The sequence below is a fragment of the Rosa chinensis genome, chromosome 6 (genome assembly GCF_002994745.2).
Source record: "Rosa chinensis cultivar Old Blush chromosome 6, RchiOBHm-V2, whole genome shotgun sequence".
NCBI lineage: Eukaryota > Viridiplantae > Streptophyta > Magnoliopsida > Rosales > Rosaceae > Rosa > Rosa chinensis.
This window is the reverse complement of record NC_037093.1, coordinates 32,824,412-32,846,593: the sequence shown is the minus strand read 5'-3', so window position 1 is coordinate 32,846,593 and position 22,182 is coordinate 32,824,412. Positions and strand designations below refer to the sequence as shown.

The window sequence follows — 22,182 nt, the reverse complement described above, 5'->3', positions numbered from 1 at the left end:
CACTTCTTTCTAGCTGAATAGCAACTCCGTTGCAACCGTGATATAATAGCTTACTTTTCAAAATCACCGAAAACAAAAGTGACGTCTACACCAAACTTCCACTTCAATGAGAGTAGAAAAATTACTCGGAATTGGAACCTTAAATATGAGTAGCAACCAAGAAAGAAAACAAGGCTTTCTTTGCATGTCTAACATAAATAAGTTTCGTAGAACGCCACTACGAATGACACGTTAACGATGTCATCTCTGAAATCAACCTCTTAGTTATCGACGATCTTGGTTGTCAAACCTCATACACCCTTATGCGTAACTTAGCGGATATTGTTTACTCCATAAACAAACAATTGTGACAGCTTGTCCATACGACATCGAAACCAAGCACACAATTCAGTAGACTTGATGTCACATTGTAAAATCGCGACATCTTGGTATTTACTACACATCACGCGACATCAATCCATGGGTCGCTAGGTATTGAGCGAACTGATGCGGCTGAAATAGCCTCACAATTTAACCCTGCAAAATGTAGTTATTAGTATAGGATAAGCAGGGATCGTTCAGTCCGGGGATTGTAGGGTACACCTACACAAAAAGGTCAATTAACAAATAAAAGAATAAAATGGGGGGTTTTGAAATTTGGTTCCTAATCTACTTAAAATAAAAACAAAACAAATAAAACTATATACAATGATCGACTTCCCTAACCTAGACCAATACCACTCAGAAATTACTAAGTGTAAAAACAGAAAATCCATTTCAACATGCTACAAAAATGTGCCCATCTTTAAATGCCTAGATAAGAGCCAAAATGAAAAGCCTCAGCGGATCAATCCACTTATCTGATTCGTTCTAATGTAGGTTTGGATCGGAAAAGTCCTTACCAAGCCTAATACTACTAAATTTCGAAAACACTCAGCGTAATTCTCTTAACTAGTAGTATTATCTAACCCTCGAATCAACTCACACGTGCAAATTAACCATTACACATAGAATTTAACAGGTAATTTCCAGAATCGTTTAATCATTAAAGCATGATTTTTACCACTTTTTAGAACTAATTGCTACTTGTTTAACTCAGCGCCTTAACAAATAACAATTACTCTTGGCAAATTAAGCAAACACACAAAAACTCTCACCGTTATTCTAGCATGCAAACTTATGAACCTAACTCTGAAAATTACCAAAACACATAAAAGGGCACAAGATTGTAACATGCATCATAAAAGAATTCTCAAAATTAACTCAATAATAAACTGAAAATCTCAAAAATATTAATAAAAATATTCTGAAAATTGCATGTCTCCAATTACACAACTCACAAATTGAAACACACAAAACCGAAACAAAAATTATAAGTAGAGTCATAGTTACACTTTGAAGCTTTCCTCAGCGGCTTAGCAACACGGTGATGAACTCGTCTCTGCGATGGTGGTGGAGCGTCCTTGACTCAGCGCCTTAGAGCTTTGTAGATTGATGGATGGATGGTGTCACGGTCTTGTAGGTGATGGAAGTTTAAGGAGTGAATTGGGCAGTCTTGGAATGGTTTTTGGCCAGGAAGTGATAGGCAATGAATTATCTTGGCTGGGAAGTGATCTTGGCTGTTTATAGGGGAGCATTGGTTGGCTTTTGTCGATCATACCCTTCATCATTGGACGGATGAGATTGCATCGTATTTCCTTTAATTTTCCAGCTGAAACATCTCCTTTATGGCCTTAACTCCTCTCATAATGGGGCAATTCCTTTAATTTCCAAGCTGAAACATCTTTCTCTTATTTATTTTCCAGTTGAAACATCTTTTTCTTTTATTCCTCACCTGAAAACGTCTTTCTCCTTTATTCCCCAACTGAAAACGTCTTTCTCCTTTATTTCCCTTCTTCATTGCTTGGTCAACTGTCTTAATGCTTTATTTTATGACTCCATCATTGCTGTTTCCAAGAGTTTCACCAGGCAATGTTTCCTACAACAAGCAGGAGAATATCAGATTTTTCTAGAGAAAATAAAATGTAAAGACCGCAAAAATAGTCGACAGTGAGGAATCCTGATCCAGCTAGGATTTTTCATGAATTTTACTTTTTCCGCTTATTTCACTCCAAATACTCAACAAGACTCTAAAAACGACTCAATGACTCAAAACACTAAACTTAAGGGAGAAACAAGGCTAAAATGGGGCACATATTCAATAATATCGTCACACTTTTTGCTCCTATCACGAACAAACCATCCAATGCTCAAGGCATCAAGTTGCAACAATACATTTCGATAAGGCTCAACGAAATTCGAGGATCACCAATCGAGGTTGACTCCTCGGAATTTGCAAAGTTCGTAGCATTTCCTTTCATGGTCCCAACCTTGAACTATCATTTTTACCCTTACGAACTCGTTTGATGTCAAAACTCAGAAATTAAATCATAAGCGCTCCTTCAACTTTTGGTCAAGCCAAAACAGTTGAATCGGTTATAAGCACTTTATTTCCTTGTGTCCTCGTTTGACAACAAGAAAAAGGAATTTCTAAATATTCTCTTCTAAAGTAACCCTTTACTTTCGAAGTGGGTGTCCTGAGTAAATTCATAGGTGAACAAACATTCTTTCAACCACCAGTTTTACATAAAAAGAATAACCAAAGAGAAAAGAAAACCACAACGAGACCAACATTTCAAGTTTCCAAGAAGTTGGAAAATAATTTTGAAGTTCACGACTAAAATTTTGGGATAAGCAATTTCAACCAAATCCCTAGATTCAAATCTAGAAATGCCGACTGAGACCGTCGTCAAAATTTTAGAAATTTAAAAGTAGTAGAGGTCGGATAAAACTACATTTCAAGTAGCTGCAGAGACAAATAGTAAAATCCTCGGAATTTCAATTTTGCTTGAAAACAGACTAGAGAAATTTTCAACTTTTGTACTTTTCAAACAAGATTTGTTGACAAGAACCTTTTGGTAGGTAAGGAAATAATTTCAAATGCATTTTGCTGAAACAGCCTTGAAGATAGTTTTGAGTTTGTTTTCAAAGTCTAGGTTGTAAAACTTCTAAAGAACCTAAATTTGTTCGAGCTTCGTGAAACAAAACATTTCAGTAAGAAAAACTCGATTGTGTAAGGTGTAGTCTCTTGACTTATGAGGAAAACATTTTGAGTAATGCAAGAGACGAAAATCAGCTTTTGTAGTAAAAAGCAAGAATGTAAAACAGTTAATGTAAATTCTTGGTGTGGAAGAAATGTTACGAATTCCTTGTCTCAAAAGCGAACAAGTGAGATAAATGCGTAATTTGTCACTCGTACTCATCTTTTACTTTGTTATGCCTCGAATCCCGGTGTAATGGATTTCTTCCCAAGCAAAACTAGGGGATACATCACTCCGAGAGAGCTACTGTTGACTTGTGATCTCTTCTTTCGATTCGAGTCTACAAAGGTTCGTACTTAAGTTCCTAATTAGGGTATACCTCTTCAAACAATTTCCCTACTAAGGTATCGAACCGAAGCTTTAGGCTCATCCACGCTAATCATCGTCATCAAGAGGAAACTAACTCGAACTTCAATCCTTTAAGGTAACGAAACCTTTGGAACGGTTGTCCCAATAGTAGACTCATGAGCTCGCCAATTGCACACAAGTATTTGTGTTCAAACCTTTCTCGACTTTTCTTTTCTCTTCTTCTTCTCTTTCTTTCTTTTTTTTTTTTTTTTTTTGAGGGCGAAGCCACAACATGTAGTTCTACATGGCACGTTGACCGTCTTTCTCCACATCCCTGTAGAATGAGGTCTTAAATCGACTTTTGAATTTTCAAATACTCCTTGACGTCACCATTTCAACTTCATTGTAACCACGTATTCGAAGTTGTCTTTCAAGAGTGCGCTACCAACTCGTCCACGTTCCGAAATTCGTGGCGGTATTGACTTCAAAGAAATCAAAGATTCCTTGAAGTAAAGAAAACTGGCTGCTAAAGTTATAATCCTTTAAAGATCTTTTCTTGACCACTTTTAGAGATGTTGCTAGTACCGCAATCATTTATTTTCCCAACAATTTCTCCAATTATAGGGAACATAATGGTAACCCAAGAGTAGTTTCTGTAACTCTGCTAGTCATTCCTCAATTTCTTGTGTTTCCCAACAAAATAATTTTGTCAACACAACAACACTACATAAGACAACAATAGATTCTCCCAAAGCAACAAAGTTTCATATCGTTCCACCAATTAACAATAAGATTGGGGAGATGCCGAGCTCAAGTAATACTCAATTTTTATGTTTGTGTTGCCATTACAAGTTTCCCTATCAGTCCACCACTTGGGAAACACTTGAGCGGTGTCTACTTTACTCGATAGTCACACCTTCTTTCGTAGAGCATCGATGGGGAACCGCTGCAGTCGGGCCATCACTCGGAAGAAAGAAGAGGAAATCGAGCGAAAATATGAACACCACTAATCCAAATGACTATATAGGGGTCATTATCTCACTTTTTACTCAACTTTTCACTCTGCTCCACACTACACTCTATATTTTTCAATACGTGCAACAATATATGTAGAACAACAACTTTAATCCATCAGTAAAATTTACTCTATAACGCTAGCATGGGGGTGCACAAATATTCCCTTCAACTTCATCTCTAACCCACTTTTTCGAGTATCAACTCACCTAACATAACATCGTTAACTCCTTAATGCTCAATCCCCTAATAATTAACCCAACACTATATCCAACCTTCACACTTACTACCTTTGGAGCGTTTGTGGTCGAGTGGCATCATGACGGCATTGGCAATTTAAAATTTAAACCAAACTTTAAAGCACCACAAGGAAACAAACAAAATTCTTTTTCAAGGAACCTCAAATGTACCTCTACATTTTAAATCCATTGGAATTTCTTTTAACGACTTGGAAGTAGCGGAAGTAGCCTCAATGAAAAATATTTGCAACTGAAATAAGGCAATAGGGAATCCTTCGGAAAGAATAAAATAAAGGAGGGACGTCAAAACATATTTTTACCAACATACTTTAAAATGTCCAAGAAATTCGAGCGTTTTGCCCAACCAAATTCGACACTTCAAAAATATGAGAAGGGTTGCTAGTTTTGCAAAAACGATTTCAAAAGTATTTCGGAACCTAGAGCTCTGATACCACTTTTACTGTGGCGACCCGAGAGAGGGGTCCCACAGCGCCGCGACTCCGAGCCAATGAGGAACCGACATGTCACGAATGACATCCCGATAACCCATCAACCCGAAATCGCAAGGCCTTTTAGGTTCAGTCTGTTGGTTTACAAAACACTTTCTTGGACAAGTCGTTCTAGCAACCAAACAACACATTTTCAAAGGCGGAATTTGAAATGGGCTAAGTGTTGTGGGCTTGCAATCGGAGCCCAATTTGAAAAATAAAACAAATCACTAAATAACTACAAGCATGGGAGACCCGCCCCAGGGTTACGGGTCTCCCGAAATTTTTGGTAAGCGAGTAGGAAATAAATAAATAAATAAATAAATTAGTAAGAAAGTAAACAAATAAGTTACTTCGAAATCCGATAATGGACCAAAAACCGTACTTTAGTAAAGACAAAGAGGAATAAGCCAAGCCGGGCCATGTGCCTCTCCTATACGCTTCCCGACCACATGCTCAAAACCTGCACACTGTTGTAGGGGTGAGCTTTCGTCCTCGCATGCCCAGTAAGGGCCGACCCAACCATGCTAGGTTTGAAAATAATAATATACTTGAAAATATTTACTACATAATATTGTGCACGTTGATCGAAAATACTTTAAAATAGGCAACCACAAACATTTATTTCTTTTATAAAGCATATGCAGTATGCTTCTGTGATGCCCCAGAAATTCGTATGTTTCTTTCCGAGGATTTTCCGGAATTTAAATTGTGGGTATCGGACGGTTTCGTGGCTCGTGGACGGAGCGGAAGTGTTTCGGACGAATTTTTATTCGTAAAGTGTGGAATTAGGGGGGGTTTCAAGGTTGACTTTTGATACGTTGAGATTCTCCGATAACTTCCTTCACGAAAGTTGTAGAGCGCGTCGATACGAGTTCGTGGATATGTGGAACGTGGAAATCGGAGTTCATATGAGGAAGTTATGGCCATCGGAAAAAGTTTCCATTTTAGTATATATGGGATTTTTCCGGAAAATTATTCATAAAATCAGATTTCCATTTTGGGAAGGATTTTTCTCTCTCCTCTCTCCCGAGTTTTCCCGAGCAGCCATCTTCACCGAGCTCGTTCTCCCTCCTCCGGCCACCAATCGACGAGATTCTTCTTCCTATCTCTTCGCCTCACTCCCATGTAGCACCCTGTGAAGTTTCACTATGTGGGTAGACCTGTGCACGACGCTACAAGGCCGAGAAGTCACACGGTGGAGCTGCAAATCGCCTTGATCGGAGTCGGAGATTCCGGCCACCTTTGCCGGTGTTTCTTGAGGGCTTTTGAAGCCCATAGGACGTTGATGCTTCTCCCAAAGCGGCTTGGGACGATTTCACTCGTGGAGGTCGAATTTTGGAATTGAAATTCTAGGGTTTCAATCGAGCTGTTTTGTTCTAAGGTAAAATTCGATAGTTTGGTTCATATTTGGACTTTGTTGTAGTTATGAAAGTTGAAATTGGGGTTGAGATGAAGAACTTTGGTGTTGGGAGTTTTGTCAAATTCCGACTTTGGTCCGGCGGCGGTGCCGCCACTGTGGTGGTGTTTTCCGGCGGTTTCCGGCCACCTCAGGGATAGTTTCTGTTCCTGAGTTCGATCTACTCGTCGATACGAGCATTTCGATATATTGTTTGTAATTTTTGGAGATCGTATGAGCATGTTGTGATTTTTTACGGTTTCGGACCGTTTGATGTTTCGATCCGTGAGGATTCGAGCTTCCGATCGACTTGTGGTTTTGGCATATCGATCGTAGAAATATTCCGGAGACATTGGGTGGTCTCGGATGTGGTTTCGCCTCGATTGGCGTCACTTTGGGGATTTTAGTTCAAAACGGGGGTTTCGGACTTAAATTGTTTGTGGATTGTTGCTAAGTTGAAACCGTATGTGATTAGGTGCTTGACGAGGTATCCTTGGACGGTTGTTTTGTGGTGTGGCTGCCTTGTTCTGTATTGAAGGCGCAGCGGGAGTTTCGAGGTGAGTAATCTCACAAGGTTCATTATGAACAGAATTACCATTATTGTTTGGCGTTAATTATTTAACTGCAAACTATAGTTGGTATTAGTAGGCATTCCTGAGCGAATGACTACGTATATGTATATTTACGTGAAATATATATATATATTCTTGTGGATGATGTGTGATGAATAATATGCATGATGGGTTCATATTATTGTTGAATGAGACTTTTCATAGAAACAATATTGTGGAAAAAGATGTTTTCTATTGTTTGAAAAGCATTGAGTTTGATGTTACATTTTGGAGTCAAGCGTGACTCATTTTAAATGTATTGGTCTTTGTACCAAGGGTCACAGATGGTGAGCAGGGATAGGGAAAGCCGGAATTAGATAGTCGTAACGTTTTTAGGTCAGGTGTGACTTACTTAACGTTGACTTGAGACCAAATGGGGTCTGAAAAGCATGGGTCGCAGATGGTGACCAACGGTTGGTTCTAAGACCAGACGGGGTATGAAAACCAAGAGTCACAGACGGTGATAGGTTGCAGATGGTAACCAATGATTTATCTGTGTTATGAGTCTAGTTACCATAGATGTATTGTGGCATTTCTGAGTGAATGAGTATGTGTGTACATATATATATTATGGGGTATATATATATACATATGTATTCATGTATTGGTTGCATTTCTGAGTGAATGACTATGTGTGTACATATATATATACATACGTATTCATGTATTAGTGGCTTCGTGGTGAATCTGTGTTGATGTGTTGTGTGTCTAGGTTGGACTGATTTGTTGTTGGTACATCATGGGGTTAGTGGGGAGCTATCTGATGCTTATGAGTACGTGTTTCTTTAAAAGAGAGTTTCGGGGATTCTTTCTTTTAAATGTCCTGGGAGGACTTGTGAATCATATTATATATGTCACAGATGGTGACTAATGGTTGATCTGAGACCAGATGGGGTCTGAAGATCATATGTCACAGATGGTGATAGGTCGCAGATGGTGACCAATGGTTGATTTCGAGATTGGATGGGGTCTGAAGATCATATGTCACAGATGGTGACAGGTCGCTGATAGTGACCAAGGCAAGAAATAAGGAATCACGCAGTTAGCCGGGCGAGTGGTTACGATAAGCTAGAGCGCTAGTATGTCTGCCATGGTACCTCATGGATCTAAGTAGGTTACTTATGACTCCTGGGTACGTATTTTGTCCAGGTTGGACTAAGAATCATATGCTATTTGTTAGGTTAACGATAGGTATGATTGATGTGCGTGTGTGTTTTATCCAAGTTGGATCAATTAATCATATTTGAATTGTGATGTTAACGATTTATATGATTTTGTCACGGTGTGGCTTTTGTGTTTTCCTTTTTGGGAAAGAGTATTGTTTTGGGAAGCATGGTATGTTTTCCTTATTCTCGAGTCGAAAGGTTTTCCTCGTGTTGGCGTGAGTTGTGCGGGCTTTTATCCCGTAAATTGGTGTGAGTTATTTTGAGTTACTCATACGGGCTTGCAAAAGCTTACCGGGTTTGTTGTGTGACAACCCGGTGCACTATTCAAACGGTGTAGGGGTTAATCTTGCAGGTCAGGGAAATCGTGGCTGAAGCTGAGGTATCTAGTTGGCAGCAGAACTGGTAGGAAGCAAATTTGATCTGGCTTTGCCATTGTTATGACTTCCGCTTTGTAGTGAACTCTGAGGAGTATTTACGTTTTATTTTGTGATGGCAATTTAATTCGTAAACTTATGTAATATATAACTCTGTTGAGCGAGTGTATATTAATTTGGATTGGTTCAGTGCATCAGTATGTACTTGTTTTAAGGGAAAGATGTTCCAGGTATTTGTATTGATGACTGAACGTTCACGCATATATAATTATGGGGTTATATATATCGATTTTTATTTGTGTAAAAATCAGGGGCGTGACAGTTTGGTATCAGAGCGTAAGGTGCATATTTGGTGACAATCAATACTCCTCGAGTGATGGCCCGTCTGCAGCGGATCCCCATCTGATGCTCTTCGGTATTGATATAGTCATTGGGTATGCAATGAGTGTTGGAATGTGAGTCTTCAGGGTAGTGTTGGCTCAGTGAATAAGTTGTAGGAGCTTAAGGTAGCTTCTAGGAGTTATAGTCTTTTGAGGAATGAGGACCTTTAGATTTAACTCTTATTTACGTAGGGGATAGAATTGTATCTTCTGACGTAGTGTGTGGTTGATTTGATTGATTGTTGGTTTAATTTGTGTAATGGAACGCTAGTTGAGAATCTAAGCATGAGGATGTAGTCACCAGTTGACTTATGTAGGCACGATATGGAAGATTAGGGAATTGATGACCGTAAGTGTGAGCTATGTGTATATCGTGTCTAAGTTATGGTGACTGATCACAGATGGTGATATATTGAGTCACAGATGGTGACTGATCACAGATGGTGATATATATTGAGTCACAGATGGTGACTGATCACAGATGGTGATCGATATTGCGTCACAGATGGTGACTGATCACAGATGGTGATATATTGAGTCACAGATGGTGACTGATCACAGATGGTGATATATATTGAGTCACAGATGGTGACTGATCACAGATGGTGATATATTGAGTCACAGATGGTGACTGATCACAGATGGTGATATATATTGAGTCACAGATGGTGACTGATCACAGATGGTGATCGATATTGCGTCACAGATGGTGACTGATCACAGATGGTGATATATTGAGTCACAGATGGTGACTGATCACAGATGGTGATATATATTGAGTCACAGATGGTGACTGATCACAGATGGTGATCGATATTGCGTCACAGATGGTGACTGATCACAGATGGTGATAGATATTGAGTCACAGAAGGTGACTGATCACAGATGGTGATATATATTGAGTCACAGATGGTGACTGATCACAGATGGTGATATATTGAGTCACAGATGGTGACTGATCACATATGGTGATAGATATTGAGTCACAGATGGTGACTGATCACAGATGGTGATATATTGAGTCACAGACGGTGACTGATCACAGGTGGTGATATATTGAGTCACAGATGGTGACTGATCACAGATGGTGATCGATATTGCGTCACAGATGGTGACTGATCACAGATGGTGATATATTGAAGTCACAGAAGGTGACTGATCACAGATGGTGATATATATTGAGTCACAGAAGGTGACTGATCACAGATGGTGATATATTGAATCACAGATGGTGACTGATCACAGATGGTGATATATTGAGTCATAGATGGTGACTGATCGCAGACGGTGATCAAGGCAGGAAATAGGTAATCACGTCCATAGTCGGACGAGTGGTTACGATTTCAATAGGGCGACAGTCTGTCTGCCATTATAGATTATGGGAGTAACGGTCGAGGTTGCTGAAGACTCATAAGTATGTAGTTAAAGGAGAATTCCTTGAGTATTCTTCTTTTATTGTCTAGATGAGACTTAATTTGCTACTTGATGGTTAAGTTAGCAAATAGAGCATGGTCACAGCGGTGACTCATGTTGTCCTTTCTGTGAAAAGGATATGGAATGTTAGAAGGAATCATGGTTGCATGATTTCCTCAAGCTGATGTGTGTGCAGATAAGAAAGTACCTTATCTAATTCTGCTTGTGTGCTAGAATAATGTGTGATAGTTGTGTACTTCTTTCCATGTGTTGTGTTGTGTTGAGTTTTGTCTGTTGTCTATGGTTAGACTTTTGAGTATGGCATGTGATGTGATGCATCCTTCATTGTTGTGGTAGTAGAGGGTCTATACCACTTTGATTGTAACTACAATGACAGGTAATGAGGTGTGTGCGGGTCAAGCGGGGCCAGACCTTAGCTTGATTTTGTGTTCCCAGGTTGGGTAGGCACTTATTAAGTTGTGATGCATAGGTTCGAGGTGAGTTGAAATGAAGGTTTCATTTTCAATTCTTGTAATGCAAGGTTTGCATTATTGACGATATGATGCAGATACTGTTGTGATAACAGGATTCTGAACTCTTTTGTGATCTGTGTATAGTGCTGCAGTCACAGAGTCTTTGTTGGATAGTGTACAAGGATGAGATCCATGGAATGATTGGGTTACCACCGAGCGGTGTGGTAAAGATTCCTAGTGCTGTGATACTAGGTAGGGTACCTGTATCTGTTGTTGATCTAGATATGTTGTACAGTGAGATAAGAACAGGTTGTTGAGGAATGAGAATTGGATGTGTGGATGATTTATCCGTACTTGTTGGTGTAGTACGTTTAAATTTCGGGACGAAATTTCTTTAAGGGGGGTAGAATGTGATGCCCCAGAAATTCGTATGTTTCTTTCCGAGGATTTTCCGGAATTTAAATTGTGGGTATCGGACGGTTTCGTGGCTCGTGGACGGAGCGGAAGTGTTTCGGACGAATTTTTATTCGTAAAGTGTGGAATTAGGGGGGGTTTCAAGGTTGACTTTTGATACGTTGAGATTCTCCGATAACTTCCTTCACGAAAGTTGTAGAGCGCGTCGATACGAGTTCGTGGATATGTGGAACGTGGAAATCGGAGTTCATATGAGGAAGTTATGGCCATCGGAAAAAGTTTCCATTTTAGTATATATGGGATTTTTCCGGAAAATTATTCATAAAATCAGATTTCCATTTTGGGAAGGATTTTTCTCTCTCCTCTCTCCCGAGTTTTCCCGAGCAGCCATCTTCACCGAGCTCGTTCTCCCTCCTCCGGCCACCAATCGACGAGATTCTTCTTCCTATCTCTTCGCCTCACTCCCATGTAGCACCCTGTGAAGTTTCACTATGTGGGTAGACCTGTGCACGACGCTACAAGGCCGAGAAGTCACACGGTGGAGCTGCAAATCGCCTTGATCGGAGTCGGAGATTCCGGCCACCTTTGCCGGTGTTTCTTGAGGGCTTTTGAAGCCCATAGGACGTTGATGCTTCTCCCAAAGCGGCTTGGGACGATTTCACTCGTGGAGGTCGAATTTTGGAATTGAAATTCTAGGGTTTCAATCGAGCTGTTTTGTTCTAAGGTAAAATTCGATAGTTTGGTTCATATTTGGACTTTGTTGTAGTTATGAAAGTTGAAATTGGGGTTGAGATGAAGAACTTTGGTGTTGGGAGTTTTGTCAAATTCCGACTTTGGTCCGGCGGCGGTGCCGCCACTGTGGTGGTGTTTTCCGGCGGTTTCCGGCCACCTCAGGGATAGTTTCTGTTCCTGAGTTCGATCTACTCGTCGATACGAGCATTTCGATATATTGTTTGTAATTTTTGGAGATCGTATGAGCATGTTGTGATTTTTTACGGTTTCGGACCGTTTGATGTTTCGATCCGTGAGGATTCGAGCTTCCGATCGACTTGTGGTTTTGGCATATCGATCGTAGAAATATTCCGGAGACATTGGGTGGTCTCGGATGTGGTTTCGCCTCGATTGGCGTCACTTTGGGGATTTTAGTTCAAAACGGGGGTTTCGGACTTAAATTGTTTGTGGATTGTTGCTAAGTTGAAACCGTATGTGATTAGGTGCTTGACGAGGTATCCTTGGACGGTTGTTTTGTGGTGTGGCTGCCTTGTTCTGTATTGAAGGCGCAGCGGGAGTTTCGAGGTGAGTAATCTCACAAGGTTCATTATGAACAGAATTACCATTATTGTTTGGCGTTAATTATTTAACTGCAAACTATAGTTGGTATTAGTAGGCATTCCTGAGCGAATGACTACGTATATGTATATTTACGTGAAATATATATATATATTCTTGTGGATGATGTGTGATGAATAATATGCATGATGGGTTCATATTATTGTTGAATGAGACTTTTCATAGAAACAATATTGTGGAAAAAGATGTTTTCTATTGTTTGAAAAGCATTGAGTTTGATGTTACATTTTGGAGTCAAGCGTGACTCATTTTAAATGTATTGGTCTTTGTACCAAGGGTCACAGATGGTGAGCAGGGATAGGGAAAGCCGGAATTAGATAGTCGTAACGTTTTTAGGTCAGGTGTGACTTACTTAACGTTGACTTGAGACCAAATGGGGTCTGAAAAGCATGGGTCGCAGATGGTGACCAACGGTTGGTTCTAAGACCAGACGGGGTATGAAACCAAGAGTCACAGACGGTGATAGGTTGCAGATGGTAACCAATGATTTATCTGTGTTATGAGTCTAGTTACCATAGATGTATTGTGGCATTTCTGAGTGAATGAGTATGTGTGTACATATATATATTATGGGGTATATATATATACATATGTATTCATGTATTGGTTGCATTTCTGAGTGAATGACTATGTGTGTACATATATATATACATACGTATTCATGTATTAGTGGCTTCGTGGTGAATCTGTGTTGATGTGTTGTGTGTCTAGGTTGGACTGATTTGTTGTTGGTACATCATGGGGTTAGTGGGGAGCTATCTGATGCTTATGAGTACGTGTTTCTTTAAAAGAGAGTTTCGGGGATTCTTTCTTTTAAATGTCCTGGGAGGACTTGTGAATCATATTATATATGTCACAGATGGTGACTAATGGTTGATCTGAGACCAGATGGGGTCTGAAGATCATATGTCACAGATGGTGATAGGTCGCAGATGGTGACCAATGGTTGATTTCGAGATTGGATGGGGTCTGAAGATCATATGTCACAGATGGTGACAGGTCGCTGATAGTGACCAAGGCAAGAAATAAGGAATCACGCAGTTAGCCGGGCGAGTGGTTACGATAAGCTAGAGCGCTAGTATGTCTGCCATGGTACCTCATGGATCTAAGTAGGTTACTTATGACTCCTGGGTACGTATTTTGTCCAGGTTGGACTAAGAATCATATGCTATTTGTTAGGTTAACGATAGGTATGATTGATGTGCGTGTGTGTTTTATCCAAGTTGGATCAATTAATCATATTTGAATTGTGATGTTAACGATTTATATGATTTTGTCACGGTGTGGCTTTTGTGTTTTCCTTTTTGGGAAAGAGTATTGTTTTGGGAAGCATGGTATGTTTTCCTTATTCTCGAGTCGAAAGGTTTTCCTCGTGTTGGCGTGAGTTGTGCGGGCTTTTATCCCGTAAATTGGTGTGAGTTATTTTGAGTTACTCATACGGGCTTGCAAAAGCTTACCGGGTTTGTTGTGTGACAACCCGGTGCACTATTCAAACGGTGTAGGGGTTAATCTTGCAGGTCAGGGAAATCGTGGCTGAAGCTGAGGTATCTAGTTGGCAGCAGAACTGGTAGGAAGCAAATTTGATCTGGCTTTGCCATTGTTATGACTTCCGCTTTGTAGTGAACTCTGAGGAGTATTTACGTTTTATTTTGTGATGGCAATTTAATTCGTAAACTTATGTAATATATAACTCTGTTGAGCGAGTGTATATTAATTTGGATTGGTTCAGTGCATCAGTATGTACTTGTTTTAAGGGAAAGATGTTCCAGGTATTTGTATTGATGACTGAACGTTCACGCATATATAATTATGGGGTTATATATATCGATTTTTATTTGTGTAAAAATCAGGGGCGTGACAGCTTCACACAATTTGGAGCTCCGAGATACTTACCTGCCGGCTAAACTCAAACACAACGGTGACCGACTCGGTTCGTCATCCTTCGAGAACCGGCCAACTACTCTGTAGTACTTCCGACTACAAGTAGCGAAAGTGTCCATTTCCTGGCCCTGAGTCTCCTATGACTGGTTCACTGTCTGTACTCACTCTTCCTCGACAAACATAGGAGCACGGCCCCCTCCGGAGGTTCACGGTTATCGACACCGTGGGATTCCTAGGAATCTACGCGTCTAGGTCCCATTCACTTTCAGGTCACAAGTATAAACATACAAGGGTACAGTATCTCAACATGTAAGTCTAGCCTCGGTTTTCGCAATTAGCAATTATCAGTTCTGAAAACACATGTATCACGAGGCATCGACTAATGAACAACCAAAAACGCACTTGCAGGCAACATACTATCTTAGTATAGCATTCCACATATATCGAAAACCTCTAACAAGGAAGGGACAGCTCACCCTACCTGGAATTGGAGTGCCCATCCACAATTAGGTTCGTTCTCGACTTTCGACACTTTGTCCACTTCCAAAGGCACACGCACGAGTCCTTTATAATAAAAGTAAATCAATAAGTAACTTGACATCATTAACTTAATCAATCGAGCACCTAAGGCATTCACTTAATTTCCTTAAAGTCCACTAAATTAACCTTTAACATAAAAATCTACTATCCATTCCCAAATAATCCAAATGATATTGCATTTGAACCGTTTGGGATATGGTGATCAGGCTTCTTTCTATAATATGCTTAGGATTAAATAGGTGGTACCTTTGTCTAGCATTCCTTTCTTAAGCAACAAATACACTTACCATTCCCGAATAATCCAAATGATCGATATAGCATTTGAATTATTCGTGATATGGCGATTATACTTGGCACTTTCACTTTCCTTTATTTAGCATTTTACTTTAAGAAAACAAGGGGTTATTTACCATTCTCGAATGATTTAGCTTACATGTTCATTCCGAGATATGATACCACTTGAGTACTTCCATTTGTAAATTGTTTCATGAACTTTAATCCAATACCCTAATTTAACTCAATCAAGCAAAATCCACCATTTTCATTTCCGAACCCCACTCAACATTGATAATTACTCAAGCTCCTCATTTTCTTTTTCAACAACCACTTACTGTACAATATGACAATTTAAACTCCGTCATCGTTTTAACTAACAACCCTAATCTTCTCCACACATTTATTCATTTCAAGCTTGTCCACAGTATACTTTATTGTAAATGATAACTTTAAGAGGCATTAACCAATCAAGCAATTAACCGGGTTCCAACCATTTAATCTACAACAATTCAAACTCAATGCTTTCAATCGATAAGCAACAGTTACAACCATTTGAACATCACCACACCAACAGTACTCGGTAACTAGAGACCCAGACCCTTACCAATTCTTCTGTCCAAAACTGGAAGTCGATTTAACATGGCTGCACCAAAACACCATCACCCACTCGAACCCCTAACAGGTAGAACAAAATCAACAGTCAACCATCACCAACTTTCGTATCCAAAACAGGAACTGAGCCTAAATATCCTTACCATTTCTTCTTCAAGGGTGACTAAATTGAAGCCTCAACTCCAGGCTCTCCACTGCAAACCCAAAAACGCAGATTCTCCAAACCTCACACAATCCAATTTGAGCAACAGAAATTAGGTGTTAAATCTAAATCGAATTGGAGGCTTCAACCCAGACTAGGATGACGTAAGTTACCTAACAGAGACGATCCAGCGATCGTGAGCGGCGGTGCTACGGTGGTTGACGCGCCAGCGGCGGCGCGTGAAGCGCGTGCGGCTGCTCTGGTCGGAGTCGGAGGTCGGGAGCTTGGGTCTCGAAGGGTAGTGTAGCTCCGACTTCGTTTATGGAAGTGTAGAAGCTCGATTCGAGCTGTAGACCGGAGAATGAAGACATGCAGAGCCGAGAGCTCCGATGAGGTTAGAACGGCAACGTCAGGTGTCGGCGGCGAAGAGGAGTCCCTGGGTCTTTCTCCGCTTTGCTTGTTGAGTAGAACGACGGTGGCAGAAGGGCGTGGAAATCGCCGGAAGAGCGATGAGGGTCGAGGAAGAGTGACGCGCAGTCTTGGGTTGTCGCGTGTGAAGGAGGACGATGGTGCCTGGCCGTGATTTTGGTGAGGTTTGGGTCGGAATTCGGTTCTGGTTCGAAGGGTGGAGGCGGTGTGGTGAGATGGTGGCCGGAGCTGGGGTCTCCGGTGGTGGCAGAGTGAAGGAGAAGAGAGAGTGAGAGATCGGGGAGAGAGAGAGAATGCGGCCGAGAGGGAGAGGAAGGAGAAAAATGAGCTAGGGTTTCCACAATTTCCTATTTATACTTGCGTATGCGAAATGTCCATTTTGCCCTTGCGATGAATTACGGAATTCTCCTTGCTGATTCCTTTCGGGTTTTGGGCTCGTAACTTTTCTTTTTCTCGTTTTTCGTCGGAAACCTCCTAATTTATTTCGCGACTTCGCCCTAGGCCCGAATGGAAGAACTTTGGCCCAAACCTAAATTGTCGGCCCAATTGGTGGTCTCGACACCAAATTAATCTCCAAAGTTAATTCCTTCACTTAAATCACCTTGCGAAAAATCGTATTGGCGAAAAATTACCTTCTACAAATTAAATAAAATTTTCGGGGGCTCACAAATAGAACTGCTGTTGCAGTAAAGCAACTCGAGGGCATTGAGCAAGGAGAAAAGCAGTTTAGGATGCTGGTTGCAACAATTAGTAGCACCCATCATTTAAATCTAGTGAGGCTGATTGGTTTTTCCTCTGAGGGCCGTCATAGGCTTTTAGTATATGAGTTCATGAAAAATGGGTCCCTTGATGATACAATAAAAAGGACTTCGATATATCTTTTGAAAATTCAAAATAGCTACAATTTTCCATAAGAAATATTGCTGGTCTTTTTGTTTAAAAATCTAAGTTTGTTAAAAGAAAAACATGTTATGTGCCTTCGTCAAAGTAATTGACGAATAAAGAATTAGGGAATTAGCGGTTACAGCTCAATCATTCATTATTGTTATTATTGTTATTGCTATTACCATTGTAATCCTCACCCTATATAAAGGGACTATCTAATGAAATGAGTAGATTAATTTCTCCATTTTACTTTTACACGTTATCAGCACGCTCAGAGCTAATAGCCAAGAAAAAAACCCTAATTTTTTTTTTCTTTTTCCCATCAACACCAGAAAAAAAAACCCAGATTTTTCATGCCGAGCCACGCCGCATCTTTCCTTGTCAAGCCAAGCCGCATGGCATGGCTCAATGCACAGAACCCACTGATAGGAGCATAAAATGCGACGTTTATAATGTTTAAACCCTATATTTTGCTAAGTTATTTCCTTTATCTTGATCAATTTAACTTAGTTAGTGTTTTACAGGTGAAAATGGAGTCTCAAAGTCCAAAAATGGCTAAGGAAGGCACAAGTGGCGCAGAAATGGAAAGAAATGAAGAAATGGAAGTTTTCCCAGTTTGACTAGGAAAAGGAATCCTAGTTGGAGTAGGAATCAGAAGCTGACTTGGATTCAAACTCTTAAGTCGCGGAAATTAGAAGTTCTACTTGAATAGGGAGACCCAATTCTACTCAGATAAGGAATCCTAGTGTGACAAGGAGTCCCTGTTGGATAAGGATTACTCAAGAAGGTTCCGGAAGAGTGTAGAAGAATCGCAGAAAAGAAGTTTGTATTCAACTAGGAAACCTACTTGCATATGGAGTTCTACTCATACTAGGAGAGCTATGGAATGTACAAGAAGCATCTAGAAGTCTCAAGAAGATCATATGCCGTGCACATGGAAGAGAAAGCAACAAGGAATTCGGATTTCAAAGCAATGTGGAATTTGGACTTCTTGTTGAGTAAGGATTGGAATTTCTTGAGGGTTCTTGAAGGTTCTATCAAGTTCTTGACGTTTCTACTTCAGAATAGGCGTGGAAGACATGTGAGAGGCATGTGATGCAAAGGGAAATCGAATTGGACTCAACTTGTGCATTAAAAGTCAAATCCATTACAGATTCGGAAATCTGCCTGTGCAGATCAGTCAACTTCAACGGAGTGTCAAAAATCGCTCAGAGCTCCGAAAATTATGATCTTTATATGGTTGGAAAGCTACAGATGTCTAGTTTCCAGAGCTTTTTACAGCTCATCAATAGCTATTTTCTAGAGAAAGTTATGGCCGTTTTAGTGGACTGAGGTCAATCCTGCCGGAAATCTGTTTTGAGAGAAAGAAGTCCTAAATCAACACGAACTAAGAGAAACCAAGTAGAAACGAATTGGGAGTGCCTTGAGACGTTCTACTATATATACCTTGTGTATTAGACGTTCAGGGTTGACACATTATTCTCCACAATTTCGTTTCTCACCGGTTTGCTCTTGAGTTTCAGGTTTTTGCATCTACAAGTTCCTAGCCGTGCCATCCTCCATCCTAGCCGTGAATTCTACCTTGTGTTGCTGCCTTGGATCTGCTTTGGACCTTGGGACGTAGTCAAGGGTTGTTCATACCATCTTCCCTATGTTTTCTTCACGGTTTAGTATGCTTGTAGTTGTAATTTTCTGTTTTGATTCTTTTAAGAGTGAAACCGAAACTATGAGTTAACAATCTGATTTTTGAATGCGATTTTGATGTTCTTTTCAATGATTGATTGGTTTATGCGTGTTTGATCTTTATTTGTTGCCGAAATATGGAATGATAATCTGGTTTTGTTTTATGGAAAACTTTTATGTGTTCTTGTTCTTTGGGTGCGCAACTTAGGATGATTGCATGTAATTGGAGCTAGTAATTAGGTGAACGCTTGTTGATCCTAGTTCGTTAAAGTAGTAAAGGCTTTGTACAAAGGTCGAGATCAGATTATGCATGTAATGAAAAGACTTGCTTTGAGTACTTGAATTTGCATGTTTATTGACTAAACTTTCACTTGTGCTTAATGATTCGAATGCATGAGATCATGAGTTGCTTTGATTGTGTGATACCTGCATTTGAAGTATATTGTTTAGGCGCTTGTTCTACTCAATTGTGTAAAGGGAAGTCATATAAGGGACATTGGGCGCTTGTAACTTTGTTTCTTGGTTGATATCGTTTCATGGTAACTAAAAGATTAAAGATTGCATGAATGGATTGTTCTTGATTAGTTCTTGAAAAATTGTTCTTCAAAAAATTCTTCTTTTCCCACCTATGTAAATAAAAACGTTTTCAATCTTTGTTTATTTTCTGAAAATTTATGTTTTCAATCTTCAAAAAACCCCCCATCTTTATGTTTTCTTGTTTGTGTAAATAAATAAAATTAACTTAGATTTTTAGGTAGCATGTTAACCTAGTTAAATAAAAATAATAAATAAAAAAAAATAAATGTTTTTAATTCGTGAATAGTGTCTCCGTGAATAGTAAATATGTGTTTGTTTTAGTTTTAGTGTTTTTTAGGAGTTTGTTATGAGTTTGTTAGGTCTCCTTAATTTAAGGGATAGGTTCCTAAATTTTAGGGAAAGTAGTTAGAGTTAGTTTTGACTTAGTATTTTGTGTTTGACTTAGTCAATAATTTGTTTTCTTATTAATTAAGTAAACTTAATCCTTGTTGTATATGGATTTCTAATGTGATATGGATTTGTAAAATGTATTTAAGTAGGAGTAGGATTTCTAAACCCATTCTAACTTGGTTTTCTTTGTTTCTTTCGAATTCTATGTCTATATATATACTTGTATATTTTGTTTTTCTCTCATTCTTTGTTTTCTAATTCGTATGAATGTAAGATTGTTCTCTAACTTTTGTTTGTTCTAATTTTATGCATGCTTGTACTTGTAAAAATTATAATTTCGTAAAATTTGTATATTCTATTCTTTAATTTGTTTCTCACATGTTAGCACCCTCAATCCCCGGCTTGAACGATCCCTGCTTATCCTATACTAACGCTCGACATTTTCAGGGTTTAAATTGGCGATTGCTTTTGCACGTATCAATTTTTGGCGCCGTTGCCGGGGATTGAAAAGTCTTCATGTGATGAAAACGCCACTAAGGTATTGATTTGGTAAGGGGCCGTGAACTTTAATGGAATAGGTGAAGTCCCTTTGTTAATATTAGCCTAAACCCCTTTCTAGAACCTGAATCAGGTCTATTAAGGTTGAGGGCGGCTTTTATTAACAATCGAACAATGTCTTGCACTTAGTATTTTTTCTTATCTAAGTAAGTATAGCCTATGTGGAATGGTGTCTAGAAAGGGGACAACGTTCATGACGGGTTTTGAATCCAGAACGGCAATTGCCAAAATGGGTTCTACCTCTCGTGCTCGTCCTCCCCCTATCTGGCCATTTCAGTAAGGTTGCCCAAAGGATTTGAAAAAGACTATGTGTATAGCCAAGGACTTGGGCCGTACGTCCAAAACAAAGTTCATGACGCCTCATTGAGTCAATATACTTAGACAATTTTCGAAAATAATTGGCTTGGGTATGAATGTTGTAGGTCATAACGGAATAGGTGAAAGTTCTTTTATTAATGCTTGTCAAGCAACTCTTTTTATCAAGTAGGCGCACCTTAGTAATGCAGAGTGTCTAGGTTGATTGGATACAAGAAGTGCTAGCAAAGGGTCTCGTCCCCTGCTAAACAAGTGAGCTGAGCTCCGCTAAAATTGTTCCTCTACTACCTGGCTCTGTGTGAAAAGAGTTACCAAAAGATAGATAGGGGGAGACTTGCATTAACATTAGAATCTTTGGGCCGCACGTCTAAACCTTGACTTAACAACTACTTATTTAAGTTGATTACTTCGAAAGTTGTAGAAGTTTGTAACTAACCACTATAAATTTTCGTTGACCATGTGTATACTTGTATATATGTGACGTTTTAGTGTGTGTACCTTGGTCCACGTCTTGTTTATATTTTACTAACTTTATTCTTTATTCTATTTCAGGATCAATGAATGTCTGGATCATCTGACCCACCTAAGTACACCAAAACTCCTCTTCACGTCATCCAAGATAGACTTGAGAGATTGAAGAAAAACTCGGATCTCTTTGACGTCCAAGTTACCACTCCCCTTCAATTTCGTGAGCTTCAAATAGATAGTGAAGGGAATAGAGTAGAGGGAGGATCAGAAGCTTCTGACACTTCAGTTGTTCCATCACCACACCAAACGCCACCTCCATCACCTCGTGCACTCTTAGTCATACCATCACCACCACCACAAATGGCTCTCACCATCAGGCAACTTTCTACATCCGTCATCCCACCTGGTGGCGTCCCTACTTGCATAACCTACCCTGCTGCAGCTGAGGGGTTAACAGCTGATTTTGAGTTGAAGTCTGGATTGCTTCATCATCTTCCTACATTCCATGGACTCTCTATGGAAGATCCCAACAACCACTTGATGGAATTTCAGTTCATCTGCACTAGCATGAAGCCTCAAGGAGCTGATGAGCATATTTTGAAGTTAAAAGCCTTCCCATTTTCGTTGGCTGACAAGGCAAAGCAATGGCTTTATGAGTTGCCAAGTGGACGGATTACATCTTGGGCTGATATGATGAAGGCGTTTCTTGAGAAGTATTTCCCTACATCTCGCATCATC

General features: G+C 39.8%; 1 pseudogene; it reads left to right on the top strand.

Annotated features, from left to right (window-relative positions):
- LOC112171203 overlaps nt 1-17,522 on the top strand; it is a 30,091-nt pseudogene extending 12,569 nt beyond the window's left edge.
- Nucleotides 17,523-22,182: the final 4,660 nt, after the last annotated feature.